Source organism: Mustela lutreola, chromosome 15 (genome assembly GCF_030435805.1).
Source record: "Mustela lutreola isolate mMusLut2 chromosome 15, mMusLut2.pri, whole genome shotgun sequence".
Lineage (NCBI taxonomy): Eukaryota > Metazoa > Chordata > Mammalia > Carnivora > Mustelidae > Mustela > Mustela lutreola.
The window spans coordinates 47,034,827-47,052,326 of NC_081304.1; the positions used below are offsets into that span (position 1 = coordinate 47,034,827).

General features: G+C 55.4%; 1 pseudogene; it reads right to left on the reverse strand.

Moving 5' to 3' along the window:
* Positions 1 to 9,946: 9,946 nt before the first annotated feature.
* On the reverse strand, positions 9,947 to 10,347 carry LOC131815640 (10 kDa heat shock protein, mitochondrial-like; annotated as a pseudogene).
* Between the last annotated feature and the right edge of the window lie 7,153 nt (positions 10,348 to 17,500).

A 17,500-nucleotide genomic window follows, 5' to 3' on the forward strand; every position in this document is an offset into this window, starting at 1 on the left:
CAAGGGCCACAGCGGACGGCCGGGACCCGACCCGCGCCCGGGCACGCGCGCCGGAGCGAGGGGGGGGGGGCGCACGGCATAGGGCGGGAGGAACGGCCCCTCGTCGGCACACGACACCACCGCCGGGCCGGCGGCGGCAGACACGGATGGGAGGCCACAACGGGCCTGAGAAGCACCAGCGCGCCGGGGCGCGGCACCGGGTCGGCAGGCAGACGCGGGGAGGCCGCGAGACAAAGGCTCGGCGACAAGGGGCTTGGGCGCCAGAAACCGGAGCAGCCACGGGGGAAGAGGACCGCGGGCCGCCGCGAGGGAGCACAAGAGCCCCTCAAAAGGCGCCTTCCAAGGCCCGAGGTCAGCCACCGGGGCACACGGGGTCCCACCGCCCAAGGCCTCCAGCACAAGGGCGGTCCCATGGCACCCGAGGACAACGACCCGGCCCACGGCCGGCCCTGGCCACCTCGCGGGGCTCGGGACCCCGGCCACCCCGGCACAGTCACGACCGACCCCCAACAGGACACTCTCCCACGCGCACGACGACATCCCTCCGTGCCCCGCTCGACTGGACCCGCGCGGCCTCTCCTCCTCACCGGGGGCCGAGGCTCCTTCGCCCAGGGACGACCCCCTCCCCAAGAGCCCCTAGAGGCCGGGGAGGGGACAACGCCCAACAGCGGCGAGGCCGTTTTTGGTCCCGAGGGAGTGGACCGAGGGCATAGCGCGCCTTCAGCCGTCCAGGCAAGCCAGGGACAAAGTGGGGGGGGGGGAGGTCGGCGGCGACGGGGAGGGGAGGGTGCCCAGCGGGCGACGGCCGACCAGCGCGTGCAGAGCGGTTCGGGGTGGGGGGGAAGGGCGCACCAACGAAGGCGCGAGCCGGGCCGCCAGGTAAACGTGCACGGGATCCCACCGCCACCAGCACGAGAGCGGTCCCGCGACGCCCGGGGACGCCGGCCGGCCTCAGCACCCTTGGCGCGCCTCCCCCACCGCGAACCGGGCCCCACACCGCTGGGGCCCAACCCCACGGGACCCCCGCCACAGGGGGCCCGTCTAAACCTCCGCCCGTCCGTCTAGTCCGTCCCGGAACCACGACCCGGGGGGAAGCGCCCCCAGGCGAGAGCGGCCCGACCCGTGGCCACACGTCACCGCCGGCGGCCACTCGGCACGGGAGCGGGCAGCAGACACAGCCGCTCGCACGGCAACAGGGCAGGAGACCCACGGCCGCGGGGGAGTGGCCACGCACGCACGCACGCACTCCCTCGCACGCACACGGGAGCCCCACGTGCCAGACGTCGGCCAGGCCCGGCGGGATCCTCCCCCGACTCGGAGGGGGGAGGCGCAGGCCGCGGTAGGCAAGAGAGCTACGCTCGGCCCCACCGCGGGGCCGGCAGACCCCTCGCGGAGAGGGGGCTCTGCCCAACACGCAACGGTAGTCACCCCGCATCGGTGGACACTACGCGCAGAGGAGGGCCAGCGGCTGGGGGGTTCCGGTACCCCAAGGCACCCTCTCGGATCGCTAGAGAAGGCTTTCTCACCGAGGGCGCATCGCCCCCACCCATTCGTCCCCCCGACCGAGCCCCGCGAGACGGCGTCCCACAGGCCTCCAAGGGCCTGGGGGCAGGGGTGGGTCTGCGGTAAGGGATAGGCACAGGGCAATCCTGAGCGCTCGCGGCCAGAGCCCGACAAGGGCACCGCCTTTGCCTCTCCACACAGTCCATGCTCCCATCACCGCCCAGAAGGAACCTCGTGCCTCCACCGTGGCCACGAGAGGAGCGGAGACGGGCACGGCTTGCTGGGCAAAACAGCGGCAGCCCTCGGCTGGCCAAGCGCACGGTCACTCACACGCCCCACCAAGTCCTGTCCACACACACCCCTGGCACAACGCGCACCAGGGGACGACAAGGCGCCCGCACCCACGCAGAGGGGGGGCGGGTTGGGCCTCCCTTACCGGCTCCACCACCCGCTCTTCAGACACACCACCGACAGCGGCAGCCCGAGGGGGTCGCTGGGAACGGGAAACGACGCCACCGCTCGGCCTCAGGCACCTGAGACAACCTGGAGCGCTCCAGGGGCACCACAGAGGGCCAGGCGCCACGCACTCAGCACGCCCAGGCGGTGAGCAGCGCGGCACGGGGACAGCCCTCCCCGCCACGGGGAGGGCCGCTCACCCCACAAGACGCCAAGAGAGGCAAGCGAGAGTGTCCGCTGCGTCAGAGGGCCCCACGCCCACGGGCGCCCTGAGGCGGGAACCGTGGGAAAGTGGAGTCGGGCCGGAGCCCACACCCCCCCGGCACCCTTCCCCCCCTACACCACCCACGACAGCGGGGGGCAGAAGAGGAGGAGCGAGGGACCCGCGGGCAGAGCGAGAAGCACGGTCCCATTCACCATGAATGTCCGTCCCTCGTCTGACGCGGTTTAGGCCCGGCCCGGGAGAACACGACATCACCACATCGATCAGCAAAAACGTGCCCAAGGAGGCCCCAGAGGGGGGAAACAACCGGCGAGGACATCCACCAGAAGGGCCTGCTTTTCAGCCTCGCCGGCACCCCTCCAGCCTAGGGCAAGAACAGCCGGGCAACCCAGGGAGAATGCCTGACACGTGGCACGGAGCCTTGCGGAACGGAACGGGGGTTGCCACAGCCACAGCCGGGTGCCCGCAACGCAGAGTGCACAGGGTAAAGGACCCACGCCACCTGACCACGCAGCCCTCGGGTGCTGGAGACCAGAGGTGACACCACAGCCCAGGCCACCTGGGGGCAACAAGAGCCGGCAGCGCACAGGCCCACGCAGACGGCTCAAACAAGCGAGGGCCGAGCCGGATTTGGCACCACGGCCAAGCCCGGAGCCCCGCACGCACCCAGAGGCCCACATCTCTAAGGCAAGTCACTCAAACAGCGTGTCAGCACCTACCTGGCAACAAAAAGTGCTCCTTTCAGGGGACAAAATAGCCACGCCATCAGGCGGGGCCTAGCCACAGGTCACCGGGACCTCGTGGGACCGTGGCCCAGCCACTGGCCCCAAATACCGCTCCATCACCCTACACACACACACACACACACACACACACACACACACACACACCACCCAAGAAAAGGCGTGGGTGCGCCCCACGGAACCCCTAGGGCCATCTGGTCGACCCCCGGGAGCATGGGGCAGGGGGTAGCCGGGACCGACAGCCGACGCGAGGGGGGTGGAGCGGGGTGGGCTGGGCTGGCCCGGGCCGGCTCTGCCCGGCTCTGCCCGGCTAGCTCCTCCCCTGGTCCGCCTGTCGTCCCAAGGTCGGGACTTCGAGAAGAATCAAGTTGTTGCGGGAGGGGGGGGGGGGATCTGCCGGCGCTCGCCTCCTCCTCTCTCTCACCACCGGCCCCGGCCCTCAGGACCGCCCCAGGACGGTCACTGACTCCCGGCTGGGACTGGGAGAGGGGGCGGACACGTGGAGGCGCCCCCCGATGGCCGGACCTCCACGGAGGTCGCGGCTCGTGCCTCCCCTGGCGGCGCGGCCTGGTCTGGTCTGATCCCATCCGGTCCCATCCGGTCCCCACCTACGCAGAGGGCCTCGGAAAACTTGGTGAGAAAATCGGGGGCGACGACCAGGACCCCACGCGTGCCCGCGGACGGAACCCTCGCGCCATCCACGGGCTTCCCAGCGAGGCTCACGCCGGTCCCCAACCACCCGAGTGTGACACGGGACACGCGGGACACAGAAGGCCTGACGACCGGCCAGAGCCTCACGCCGAACGGCGTCCTCGTGCCGCACGCGCACACCCTCTCCCGTTCTGCCAGGGGTGGAGGAGGGGGCACCGGCGGGGTGCTGGTCCACCCCTCCAGGCAGCCCCCAACACCTCTACGGGAGAGCGAGGAGGAGGAGGAGGAGGACGAGGCTAGAGCGCCACTAGTTCCCCAAAAAACTACGGGTTCAATCTCCCACGAGCCGATTGCGCCCCGACACTCCAGAGAAAACCGGAGGCTCCCTCTAGTGTCGCCGGCTTCCCGGAACTGCAGCTCGGGGACCGCCACCAAATGCCATCCCTTGCCGATGTCGCCCACGCTCCGGCGGGGAGACGCTATATAAAAGCGGCCGCCAGGTGGCGGCAGACAACCGCCGCGAAAGACACCGAGGCAGGCCCGGATCGCAGGGCAGTGAAGTCGCGCTGCCGGCCACCAGACCGCCCAATCTCGTGTCCCGGCCCACTTCGGAGGGGCGGGCGTCAGCCTCGGGAGCTCCCGGCGGGCACGGCGTGACTCCAGCAGCCCAGAGGAGACTTGGGAAACGCGCCCGGGCCGCTGCCGCCGGAAGAGCCCCCCCCCCCCCCCACTACCCACACCACACACACACACACACCCCCCACACACACATACACCCACCCACCCGCCAGGATGAAAACTGTTCTCTGTCAAGGATCAACCCTGAGCATTCACTATAAAAGTAAATGAGGAAACGCAGACAAGAGAGAAATCAAGCAAATAATGTGAATCTGAAGGCTGGACACCTATTGAGTCGAGAGAATTGACCAAACACCAGAAACTGAAAAAGGTTTTCCTTCCAAGTCAGTTCCTCCGTAGTTAGCTACACAACATTCTTTCACCAGTATTTCCCCAAGAGTGCGACGATCCAAATAAGGTTTCCCAGTGCAAAGTTCATGGGCGCAGACTTCACACCTGTGATTCAAGTACACGTCTTTCAGGGCACCTAGCTGGCTCGGTCCAGAGGATCCCCGAGGAAGGCGACTCTTGATCTGTGGGGGTCCTGAGTTCCAGGGCCACACTGGGTGGGTATACAGAGCTGACAGGCCAAAGACATTCGAATCGCTATGTCGATTTCAAACACAACATAGGAAAACAAATCAAAAATCAGAAATAAAGTCACCCTGGTCGAATGCCTTTTTTTTTTTTTTTTTTTTTTTTGGTAGAGGCCATGGGAACCCTGTGATGTTGGCAGACAAAGAGACATAGTCGGTCCATCAATGAATCGATGGAACGGAACAGATACCCAAACAGATATACCCAAGCCCAACAAAGGTTCCACCTGAGATGCCTAAACTATAACCATAACCGCTATTTCTGCTTCTGCACCTTCCCTTGCTAACCCATGAGGAGATGGAAAATTACCAGCAAACTTTCTATAAGCACTCTGTAACCACACAACCGCCGCCCAGAATTGAACCTGGCAGAGTGGCCGCTCCCGGACCCCCACCCGGCTTTGGGCCAAGAGATAACAGTCATCTGGCACCAGAGAAACCCCCACCCAGAATTGGACGTGACAAAATGACTGCTCCCGGACCCCCCACCCAGCTCTGGGTGCAAGAGATAACAACCATCTGGCACCCCGCGGCTTGTCAGGGAGACCCCAGCCAATCCAGAGGTGACACATACCCTAGCGGTGCCCACCAAGCAGTTTGAAGAATGACAGCCCTTTGACCTAACCAATAATCTGTTCCCAGCCTCCCCCCCCCTCCCCCCGCTCTGTAGCGCACCAGTCATATGAGAGAGTTGCTGTCGGAGGCAGGCCCCTGGCCAGGGCGGCCTCCGCCAGTAAAAGATGGCGCCTGGCTAGTTGCCAGGTTAGGATTGCCTCGTGAGACTAAGCGGAACGCCCAAAGAGGAAGTAAACAGCATTGGTTGCTAGCGAAGTTGTTCCTTTAGGTGCACCGCCTGATTCGCTCCCTCCTGTACCCTGCTCGCTGATTGGTCATGTAAGCATATATAAGTGTGTAGACTTTCAGAAATAGAGAGAGAGAAGATGCATCCGAACCAGGGTTCTTGTCGTCCTTGCGGGGCGAGGGCGATAAGTTGCTGTTTGATTTTCCCGCGGTATGTAGTGATTTGTTAGGAGATACTATGATGTATGCTAAGTCCCTGCCTCCCCAAAAATAGTGCATAAAAAGTGCCGTGATCCTGAGCTCAGGACCTCTTAGCGTCACCGGCAACCAGTGCGCGGAGGTCCAGGTTCGAACTCGTAATAAACAACCCTTGCTGTTTGGCTTTGACTCTGGACTCTGGTGGTCGTCTTTGGGGGGGGGGGGGGTGTCTCGGAATTTGGGCATAACACACCGATGCGCAAAGGCCATTCAAAGGAGGAAACATGGCCCACCTCCCCACGAAATCAGAGGACAGTCAGTCATCAGACATCCACAGGCCCAACACGCAGGCAAGAAGGCAGACAAAGAAACAAGAATACTGGGGGGCACCTGAGTGGCTCAATGGGTTAAAGCCTCTGCCTTCGGCTCAGGTCATGATCCCAGGATCCTGGGATCGAGCCCCGCATCGGGCTCTCTGCTCAGCGGCAAGCCTGCTTCCCCCCTCTCACTCTGCCTGCCTCTCTGCCTACTTGTGATCTCTCTCTGTCAAATAAATAAATAAAATCGAAAGAAAGAAAGAGAGAAAGAAAGAAAGAAAGAAGAAAACTGGGGCGCCTGAGTGGCTCAGTCGGTGAAATGTCTCTGCCTTCAGCTCAGGTCATGATCTCCGGGTCCTGGGATTGAGCCCCGCATCCATCGGGGCTCCCTACTCAGCAGAGACTCTGCTTCTCACCCTCCTGCTCTCTGACCCTCCTTCTGGATCCTTCGCTCCTTCGCTCCTTCACCCGCCTGCCCTCCCTCCCTCCCTCCTTCCCTCCCTCCCTCCCTACCTACCTACCTACCTCCCTACCACCAGCACCAAAATTCTTTTTGAAGGAGGAAAAAAAGGAAGAAGAAAGCTTCTATCCAAACAGCCAGACCTCACCCCTCCTACCAATGTGAACTCCAAACGGATCTCACACTTCCATGGGAAACAGAACACTGGAACACACGTGAGTGTGTGCGTGTGCGTGTGTGTGTGTGTGTGTCTGTGTGTGTGTGTCTGTGTGTGTGTGTGTCTGTGTGTGTCTGTGTCTGTGTGCACGCGCGCATGTTGGGGGGGGGGGGGTGATTCTAGGGGGAGAGCTGGGGATCTAGGGCCAGGCAAAGAGGGTTTAAGACTGGACACCAAAGGCGCGATCCGTTAAAAAATAAATAAATAAATAATAAAAAATAAACGGAGGGGTTGGAAGTCCCCAAAATTAAAAACCTAGGCTCTGTGAAACACCCTCTGAAGAGGACCCAAGAGCAAAGGACACACAGAGGCCTGGGGGATCAGCCGGGAGTGGGAGGTGGGGGGTGGAGGGTGTTGCTCAGAGAGAAACAAAATGAGGAAACCGCTCCCGGAGGTTGGAGCTGGGTCACTAGGGGAACCGGGGTACAATCCATTCAGATGGGAAGTCTGCCACACGGCCAAAGGCAAGGAAGAAAACCAAGATTTTTAGGGTCAGGTCCCTTTGAGCAGGTCGTGTCTAATACAAGGCCCCCGACTCAGAAAACCAGCGAGGCAGTTTTAATGTCTACTTCCAAATAGACATGGAGTCTGGGTTTGAGAGGCAGGGAGTCCATCCCTGATCATCCCAGAGGCGATTAAAAAATACAGAAGAACCATAGCAACGACAAACTCTGCAGGGCCCAGGGTCGAACGGCAGGGAACCTTCCGATCTTCTTTTTAACACCCAGGCCAAGGAGCCTATGCGCAGGCACGCTGCCGCTGTGGAGGAGCCTCGGGAATGGCCGGAAAGAAAGGAGCCAGCAATAGCAGGACCAGGGATGGGGAGAGGGATTCCCGAGGAACAAGGACCCGTGAGCCACTTGAGTCTGGGTAGACTGCCCTGAAGGAAACCAGAACATGTCACCCTCACCCCTCAAAGGTGCCCACTGTGGCACGTCGGTTATCTCAAATTCAACTCCTTGAAGACGCAGCACCTACAAGAAGGATATGCCGACCCTTCTGGTCTTCACGAGACCAAGAGAGCCAACTCCCATGCGAAAGGTACCTTCCCTGGAACCAGGAAGCAGAAAGGCATCCTCCATCACCAGAGACAGGAAAGGGGAGCCGGAGAATTAGGGTCTGAACCGTCCACATCGATGAAACTTCTTTCGACCAGCCCCACCCCCACCCCCATCTTCCCGGGGCTGTCTTTTCCAAGGAGCTGCCTGCCCCTTGCCCAAACCCCTTTTTTTTCTCGTCCGTTCTTCACGAGTGGATCGAGTCCCTGTCTTGTCTGTCTGTCTTTCTTTCTTTCTTCCTTCCTTTCTTTTTTTTTTTTTTTTTTAAGATTTTATTTATTTATTTGACAGAGAGAGATCACAAGTAAGCAGAGAGGCAGGCAGAGAGAGAGAGAGGAGGAAGCAGGCTCCCCACTGAGCAGAGAACCCGACGCGACGCGGGGCTCGATCCCAGGACCCGGAGATCATGAGATCATGACCTGGAAGGCGGAGGCCCAACCCGCCCAGACACCCAGACACCCAGGCACCCCTCGAGTCCCTGTCTTTAGGCCCTTGTGAAGGCGCCCCTGTGCAGGCAAACACCTACCCACAGTTAGATGCCCTTCTCTAGGGAAGCTCTTCTGTCGGACAACATCCTAGGCCCAGCCACAGACCCTAAGCAGGTAGAGGAGAATGTGTGTCCACCACCACCACTACCAAACACCCCCACCCCCACCACCACCACCACCACCACCACCACCACCAGCCCCCCCACCCCCACTCACACCCACACCCACACCCCAGCAGCAAGAATGTCCACCTGGAACGTCACTCAGACCAGATGAAGAGAGCCAAGGCAAGAGAAATGAGGCAACAGCAAGGTCTCCTGACCACTTGTAACCCACTGATGAATCCCTGACACATACAGGGTGTAACACCCCTACAACTCCCTCAAGGATTTTGTTCAATGTTTTACCCGTGAGGATTTGCTCTAGTGCGTGTCACTTCACTCCGATAGCCACAAATGCCCACGAGATGCTAACATCCCTCTTCCAACACGTGGCCCACAGACACACATCTAAAGGGTCTCATGACTAATGCTTTGCTAAAACAAGAGGGACTTACCTCACCTTGACAGTACGTAGCCCTGCAAGGTCTCGGAGACCTTGCTCGCAGCATACACACATTCCTGGGAGACTTACCTTATCCCTAACCCCCACTAACTGGAAACCGTACCACCAGTGACCCCTCACAATCCCAGCACAGCTCGTTCTGCCCACAGGTCCTGTCCTCGTGCTGTCCTAAAAGCACCTTTTTTGCACCAAACACATCTCTGCAATTCTTTCTTGACCATTTCCCAGACAGCTCCACATCCGGTCTGCCTGTCTGTCCGGTTTTTGTGTTTGTTCCTTCGTGTGTGTGTGTGTGTGTGTGTGTGTGTGTGTGTGTGTGCACGCGCGCGCGCGCGTTTAATGGGGCTTTGTTTCTAATTATTTATTTATTTACGTACTTACGTACTTACTTATTTTGATCGATTTTGGGTTCACAGCCAAATTCACTGGAGAATACGGCCAGTACCTACAGGACACCTGCTCATCCACATTGTGACATCATCATCAGCCACTCAGGGTCCAGAGTTTACACGAGAGTCCACTCTTGGCGTTATCCATTCTCTGGGGTTTTGTTTTCCTTTTTATAACGACTTTATTTATTTATTTGACAGAGAGAGAGAGACAGACAGACACACAGATCATAAGTGGGGGGGGCGGGGAGCAGGCTCCCCGCCAAGCAGAGAGCCCAATACGGGGCTCGATCCCAGGACCCGGAGATCATGACCAGAGCCAAAGGCAGAGACTTGACTCACTGAGACACCCAGGCGCCCCCTTTCTCTGGGTTTCGACAAAAGTATCTTACCACCATCGTAGCACTCTGAATAGTTCCACCGCCTTAAAAATCCTCTGTGCTCTGCCTAGTCACCCTACCCACCCACCTACCCACCCGCACCTTCCCCCCGCCCCCCAACAGGCACCCTCCACCCCTGCCAAAACCCCTGGCAGCCGACAGATCTTTGTTTTCCCTTTTTCCCTGCCTGCCTGCCTGACTTCTTACCTTCCTTATCACTAGTTTGAATATCATTGGCTTATTATGAAAGACAGACATGGAAATTACTAACACGAGGCAAGATTTCACAACTTCAGTGGACTGAGTAGTTTCACGGGATGCCATTGCAATAATGATTTATTACAGTCTATATATTTTCTCAGAATGTCACGGTCTCTAAGTAAGAAAATAGTCCACATCATCTAGAACTACCCCGAGGCCTCCATATTCTGGGAGAAGACATTTATCGCCAACTTTCAGGCCAACTGGTTGAATCTCTCCACCCTTTCCTTTAGAGCCTGACCAATAGCTATTCCTGTTGCTTACAGTTCTTTTCCTTGAGATTTTTCGGGGAGCCCACTGCCTCCTATGGTTACAATTTTGGCTGCACTCCTTTGGAGCAAAACCTGGTCAAAGAGGGGGAGAAACCCTCTCCACACACCTGCCCGTCTATGACGCTGTCTGCTACAGTTCATATTCTGCTCTCCAGCCGACTGATCTCATGACCCTCTCCACAGTCTGGCCTCCTTCAGCATGTCACATTGAGTTGGAACCGTGAGGTAGGTGCACCTCTTCTGATTGGCTTCTCTCAGTCAGGAATACACACGGAAGTTTCCCTGCCTGGCTCCCCACAGCTCCCCATAGCTCCATAGCTCGCTCATCTCTTTCCAAAGCCCCGAAAACCATTTAGTTCATGGCCTGGATGTACCCCACTCTCTGTATCCATTCTCCTCCTGCGGGACTTCTGGATTGCCTCCAGGTTCAAGCCATTACGAGTGAAGGGGCCGTGAACGTCTGCATGTAGGTTTCTGTGCAGACCTCAGTTTTCAACTCATTTGGGTCATCGATACATACCAAGGAGCAGGATTGCCGTGTCGTACGGTAAGAGTATGTTTAGCTTTGAGAGGCCATCACCCATATTTCTGGCATGGGGGGGGGGGGGCGGGAGCTGAGCAGAGGGCTGTGCACGGAAGGAACAAGGTCATGAAGGAGGGAGAATTCAAAGATGCTGGAAAGGAAGACGTCACCGGGGCACACCCTTTAGCTCAGGGTTTGTGGCAGACCCTAAGGATGACATTGACATGAGACAGAGTAACAGGAAAAGGAGCCTACAAATTTGTTCCCTGAAAGTGTCACATGACAAAGCCCTCCCAAGGAAAGCAAGACCCTGAGAAGGAGCAAATCCTAGTTGCTGGTATATTGAGTTGAACAAGAAGAGGCGATTGTGGAAGAGTAACTAACCTACGTGGGGAGGCTAAAGGAACATACAGATCTGAAAGAAAGAAAGAAAGAAGCAAGCAAGCAAACAAACAAACAAACAAGATCAGTTTGTCCAGAGTTCTCCTTTCCATTCTCAACTTCCCGTCCTTGAGGATTAAGAATGTGACTCACAGGGTACCTGGGCGGCTTAGTCCCTTAAGGTTAAGCGTCTGCCTTTGGCTCAGGTCATGATCCCACGTTCCTGGGATCAAGTCCCACATCAGGCTTCTTGTTCAGCGGGGAGCCTGCTTCTCCCTCTCCCTCTGCCTGCCCTTCCCCCCTGCTTCTGCACGCGCGCAGAATATATGTGTGCGTACATGTGTGTATACACACATACATATATACACACGTGTGTGTGTGTTTGTGTGTCCCCCTCTCTTCTCTCTCTCAAAGAAAGAAAGAAAGAAAAAAGGATGTCTCTTTCTTTCTTTCTTTCTTTCATTTTAAAGATTTTACTTCTGCATTTGACAGCGAGAAAGAGAGCCCAAGTAGGCAGAGCGGCAGAGGCCATGCGCGGTGTTTATCGAGCTCTTCATTGCTATTTTGGTCCTTGTGGAAGTGATCTCTACTACCGGGGTGGGGCTGGAACTCAGGACTCAGATCTAAGAATCAGTGCGCTCTATGGAGAACCAACCAGGGGACCCTGAGCTTTTTGTAGCTTAGGGAGAGAACGGGTCTCCTGTGTGCCGCCGCCCCCGCTCCCATACCGCTTTGGCACACAGGTTCTTTGGAATGTGAAGCGCTTAAGAAACAGTAACCCAGGGGCACCTGGGTGGCTCAGGCGTTAAGGGTCTGCCATAGGCTCAGGTCATGATCTCGGGCACCTGGGATCCTGTGTGTGTGTGTGTGTGTGTGTGTGTGTGCGCGCGCGCGCGCGCGCACCCACCCCCACCCCGGGCCCCCATCTCATCTGGCTCCCTGCTCAGCGGGAAGCCTGCTTCTCCCTCTCCCACTCTCCCTGCCCCTGCTCGTTTCCCTCCCTCGCTGTTTCTCTCTGTCAAATGCATAAACAGAACCATTTCAGGGTACCATGAGTCTCAGATGGCCCAAGTGGGCTTCTTTCGACATATTTGAATTGCGTGCACAAGTAGAGGAAGGCTGCTAGGAGACTAAGCTATTAGAAACTGGGAAGCCTGTTTAGTTCCATCAGTGAAGGCCCAGCTTTTGGGGAGGACCCAACGCTCAGGGAGATGCTCTGGTCTTCATTTGGTTTGTTTCTTGCTGCAGCTGTTGCTGCAGCTGTTGCACAGAACCTGCCGTGTTTTGATTGGAAATGGAAAACAACTGATGGATGGGATCCATAGGTGGCCATGCTATGTTGCACTTGGATTTGTTTTCAGCCAAGGGGTGGATTTTGAGCCTCTGGTCTTTCATGACCTCTCCACAAGTAAGACTGAAACAAAGGCTAGAAGTTGTTTGCATCTTGTTTGTATCTATGTGTCCCTATGCGTTACACATCTGAGATGTTTTCTCTCCCTCAGGACGCTTTTGCTAACATCCATTTGCAAAGGACTCTTTATTTTTTTACTGAGTCTAAAGGAGGCACCTGTAAAAATCGGGCATGGTAAGAACAAGCCCGAATGTTTTTCAGGTCACATGATCTGGGATGACATCCCCTACATTCAGACTTTTGTCTGAATATAGGGGATTGTCTCCCCTACATTCAGGCTTTTGTCTGAATATAGGGGATTGTCTCCCCTACATTCAGGCTTTTGTCTGAATATAGGGGATTGTCGCTCCATCGGAAAGATGCCTCAAGGGAAGGGCCCCAATCGATGGTCCAGAGAGAGAAGGATAGACAAAAATGGAACACACCTGCCCCCCCCCCCCCCACAACTTCCCAATAGTCAAAAGAATGAGGAAGTGGAGGAAGATGGGCGGACAGACACTAGAAATCCGAAATCCACTCCCCTCCCCACTTCCTCCTCCCCAAGTACACACACCTGAACTGATTGATGCCCAACCCACTGACTCCCAGGGGGCTGAAAAGCAACTACAGATAAAGCCTATTTTACAGAACGAGATGAAGGCGGAGGCGGAGGCGGAGGCAGGCAGAGGCCAAACGGGAAAAGAAAAGAAAAAAGAAAAAAAAAAATTAGTCCAAAACTTTAAATCTGCCCTGGGCCTTGCCAGCGGCTCCCTTGCCCCGCCTTCACCTCCGCCGCGAGACACCCCCCCCCCCCCCCCCCACACACACACACCCTTTTCTGCACGCCGGGGATGTGGCTGGAGTGGTCAACTCCTTTGCCATCCCAGGTGCCTCCGGCGGCGGCGGCGGCTCCTCCTCCTCCCTCCTCCACCCTCCCCCACCTCCCCCGCCTCCCCCGCCTCGTTATCAAGGAACAAAAGTCACTCCAAGCCCTTGGGCCAACTCCTTCTGAGGTCTAAATTGGAGCATCTTGCAAATCAGCAGGGAGGGGCCCCGAGGGCTCCCCTGGACCTAAACAGCCCACTTCAGACTTCCCCACAGGAGCCTGAGTGTGGGGAAACAATTGACTGACTTTTTTTAGTGGACACAGGTGCGACTTTTTTGGCTTTAAAGGCAATTCAAGGTTGTTGGTTTTATTTTAAAGAGACATAGTTTTGGAGCCCACAATGCCACATGCAATACAGATAATCAGCTTTTATTCTTTTTTCCGCCCCCCCATTTCATTTCATTTCATTTCATTTTGCAGATTTTAGTTTTTTACCAGAGAGAGGGGTGGGGTGGTGGGAGAGAAAGGGAGAGAGGGAGAGAGAGAGAGAGAGAGAGAGAGCGAGCGAGCTGGAAGCAGGCTCCCTGCTGAGCAGAGAGCCCAATGCAGGGCTCCATCCTAGGACCCCGGTATCATGACCTGAGTCGAAGGCAGAGGCTTAACCCACTGAGCCACCCAGGCGCCCAACAGATTTTTATTTTTTAAGTAATCTCTACACCGAACGTGGGGCTCGAACTGACAACCCTGAGACCAAGAGTCCTGCTCTCTACTGACTGAACCAACCAGGTGCCCCTGGAATATCATCTTTCAGAGACACATGCGTAGACTCAGATATGATGAGACAGCTTAAAAAGGTCTCATTGACTTTATGGATCCATAAAGCCCCTTGGAAATGTTGGCCTGTTAACCTTGCTGACAGAGGTCGCCCTAGCCTTAACAGTTGAGTTACAGAGTGCCACCTCATGGCGGATGCAGGAACTTCAGGAAATTTGGAGGGCCTCAGGAAAAGAGGAATTCACCCAAATCTGCAGATTTTGCAGGCGAATCTGGTGGGAAATTTTTGGCTTGGCTCCTGGGTTTAAACAGGCACTTAAAGGTCCAATCTAGGGGAGCCTGGGTGGCTCAGTCGTTAAGCATCTGCCTTCGGGGGAGTCTGCTTTTCCCTCTCCCTCTCCTTCCGCTTGTGTCCCCCCCACCCCCACCCCCACCCCCACCCCCACCCCCACCCCGCTCAAATAAATAAACTAAAATCTTTTAAAAAGAAAAAAGTTCAATCTAAAAGCCTTTGTAAAAAGCTCCATCAAAGCAGAAAAGAAAGAAAGAGAGAAAGAAAGAAAGAAAGAAAGAAAAACCCCATATATGGTCACTTGCTATTCTTGCCTTGCTTATGTAGATGATTAGAACAACTGTGTTAAAACTGGACTTGTTTTACAAACAAATTAACCTTCCTTTGGCTATCTTTGAGGGGAAGAACGGTGACTTTAGAAAGAAAGATTCTAATTCAATAACACACTTTCGGGGTTGGTAGTTGGTAGTTCTGATGAATTATCTTTGAGCGTTTGTTCTTTGCCTCTAAAACTGGACTGGATCCTGGATCCTTCTGGTTTCCTTGATTCTCTATGACTGTGACTCTTTGAACTAAGGTTTCCAACATTCTACCATTCTCCTATCTTACAACCATTAAGAACTAAAACAATGTGTGTGTGTGTGTGTGTGTGTGTGTGTGTGTGTATCTATATCTATATTTATATCTATATCTCTATCTATCTATCTATCTATCTATCTATATATATATTTTTCCCCCTCTGAAGCCTGGAGAAGAAGTTCGACCACGTGAAAGAAACTTGAGGGAAGTGGCCACACTAGCTCGTCATACATAATAGACAGTCTTTGTGCCTGCTGCTCCATGGGACACTCGAAATGAGACATTTGACCTACACACCAGAAGAATCCCTTAGATAGGCCCTGCCCACTCCCACTCCACCCAAGGATGCTTCAAGCCTGACAGCTAGAGACCTCACTGGCAGCAGTCCAGACTTAGATACTGGGTTGAGCCCTTGTTTCAACCAGTAACCAGTGTTTTCCTTTTGTTTCCATAGAAGTGCCTCTTATTAACCACTGGATTGCTAGATGAATGAGGCAGAGTCTATGATAGTTAACTCCACTTGCTGCACCTGTATTAACCACCCTTTGGAAATAAGAACCCATATAAATAGGGGCACTTGGCTGGCTCAGTCGGTAGAACATGTGACTCTTGATTTCGGTGTTGTGAGTTCAAGCCCCGCACTGGGTGCAGAGATTACATTTTTTTTTTTCTTTAAAGATTGTATTTATTTATTTGACAGACAGAGGTCACAAGTAGGCAGAGAGACAGGCAGAGAGAGAGGAGGAAGCAGGCCCCCCACAGAGCAGAGAGCCCAATGTAGGGCTCAATCCCAGGACCGTGGGATCATGACCCAAGCCAAAGGCAGAGACTTTAACCCAGGCGCCCCAAGGTGCAGAGATTCCTTAATAAAAATCTGTAAAGGCAGAAGAGAAGGAAGAGGAAGGAGAAGGAGAAGAGCCCCTGATAATTCAAGTCAAGCACTAAGCTACTTGGCTAGAAGAAGCCCTTAACCCACCACAACCTTTGCCCCCTTCCCCAGCCGGAGGAGGGGCTCAGACTAATTTACTCATATGTATATTATTATTTTTAATATTTTACTTAGTTATTTGACAGAGAGAGAGAGAGAGAGAGAGAGATATCACAAATAGGCAGAGAGGCAGGTGGGGCTGGGTGTGAGGCAGGTGGGGCTGGGTGTGGGGGAGGGCAAGCTCCCTTGTGAGTAGAGAGTACCATGTGGGGCTCGATCCCAGAACCCTGGGATCACGACCTGAGCTGAAGGCAGAGGCTTAACTCACTGAGCCACCCAGGCGCCCCTCATCTGTATTCTTGGACGGCCACTGATGCCAGGTCGATTTAAGAGAGGATGAGACTATTGGGTTATGCTGTACTGTTACTATTCCTTAAAGTGTACTTGGGAATAAAATCAATGATGCCATGTGGTACCAAACCATGTAGAGAAATATCCAAGTTCTCAGAGAGGGAACTATCTCTGAGCACCCACCCCCCCCCCCCCCCGCACCACCATTAGCACAAGGGACCAAAAATTGCGATCAGCTCTGTCTCAGATCCTTCTATTCCAAAGCCTCCACTGCACCCTAATTCAGTTTGAAGCGGTTACAGAAGGCAGACCTCTGCCCATGTTCCATAGAAATGGAATGAAGGATTGACCACGGGAAATTATAACAGGGGGAAACATAGCATGTCTGACTCCCTATTGTTTCTATTCCCTTTTAGCCTACCGGTTAAAAACCTCTGTTTAGGGGCACCTGGGTGGCTCAGTGGGTTAAAACCTCTGCCTTAGGCTCAGGTCATGATCCCAGGGTCCTGGGATCGAGCCCGGTGTTGGGCTCTCTGCTCAGCAGGGAGCCTGCTTCCTCCTCCCTCTCTCTCTGCCTGCCTCTCTGCCTACTTGTGATCTCTATCTGTCAAATAAACTAAATAAAATCTTAAAACACACACACACACACACACACACACACACACACACACACACACACCTCTGTTTAGCCCTGCATATAGGCATGTTACAGCTAAGATGTACAGAGATTTCTTTACCATAAACCTACCTCCCCTGAGGAAATAAAAGAATAGCCACAGCATAACTTGGCAGGGGTGGGTGGAGGGGTTGATTGAAACCATGCCCCAGAAAGTAAATGGGCTGATGCTAGCTGAAAGCTTAAAGCCCGTTTTTCAGAGAATTGGTTTCCCCTGCTGAGCCACCATCTCTTTTCAGGCCTTGCTACCAAATAACTAGGCAGCTCTGCAGATGTCTGGACTGAAGGTCAACGGATGGCTTGCAGCTTATCAACAAGCACGGCCCGGCCCGGATACTCCTTTCCTTACCTGAGAGAAGGAGCCTAAGACCCCATTCCGGTTAGACCAGCTATCACAGCATGCCTAGAGCCCCTTCTCCTCCTCCTAAGGTAACCTCCTGACCTAAGGGACTCAGTCTTGCCTCCTTCTCAGGTCAAGTCTCCACCCCAAAGTAAACATGGGGATAGATGGTACATAGTATGTTTCCACACTGTGTAGGCTCCATCTTTCCCCGTCAACAATCGTGAATGTCCCTGTCCTTTTTT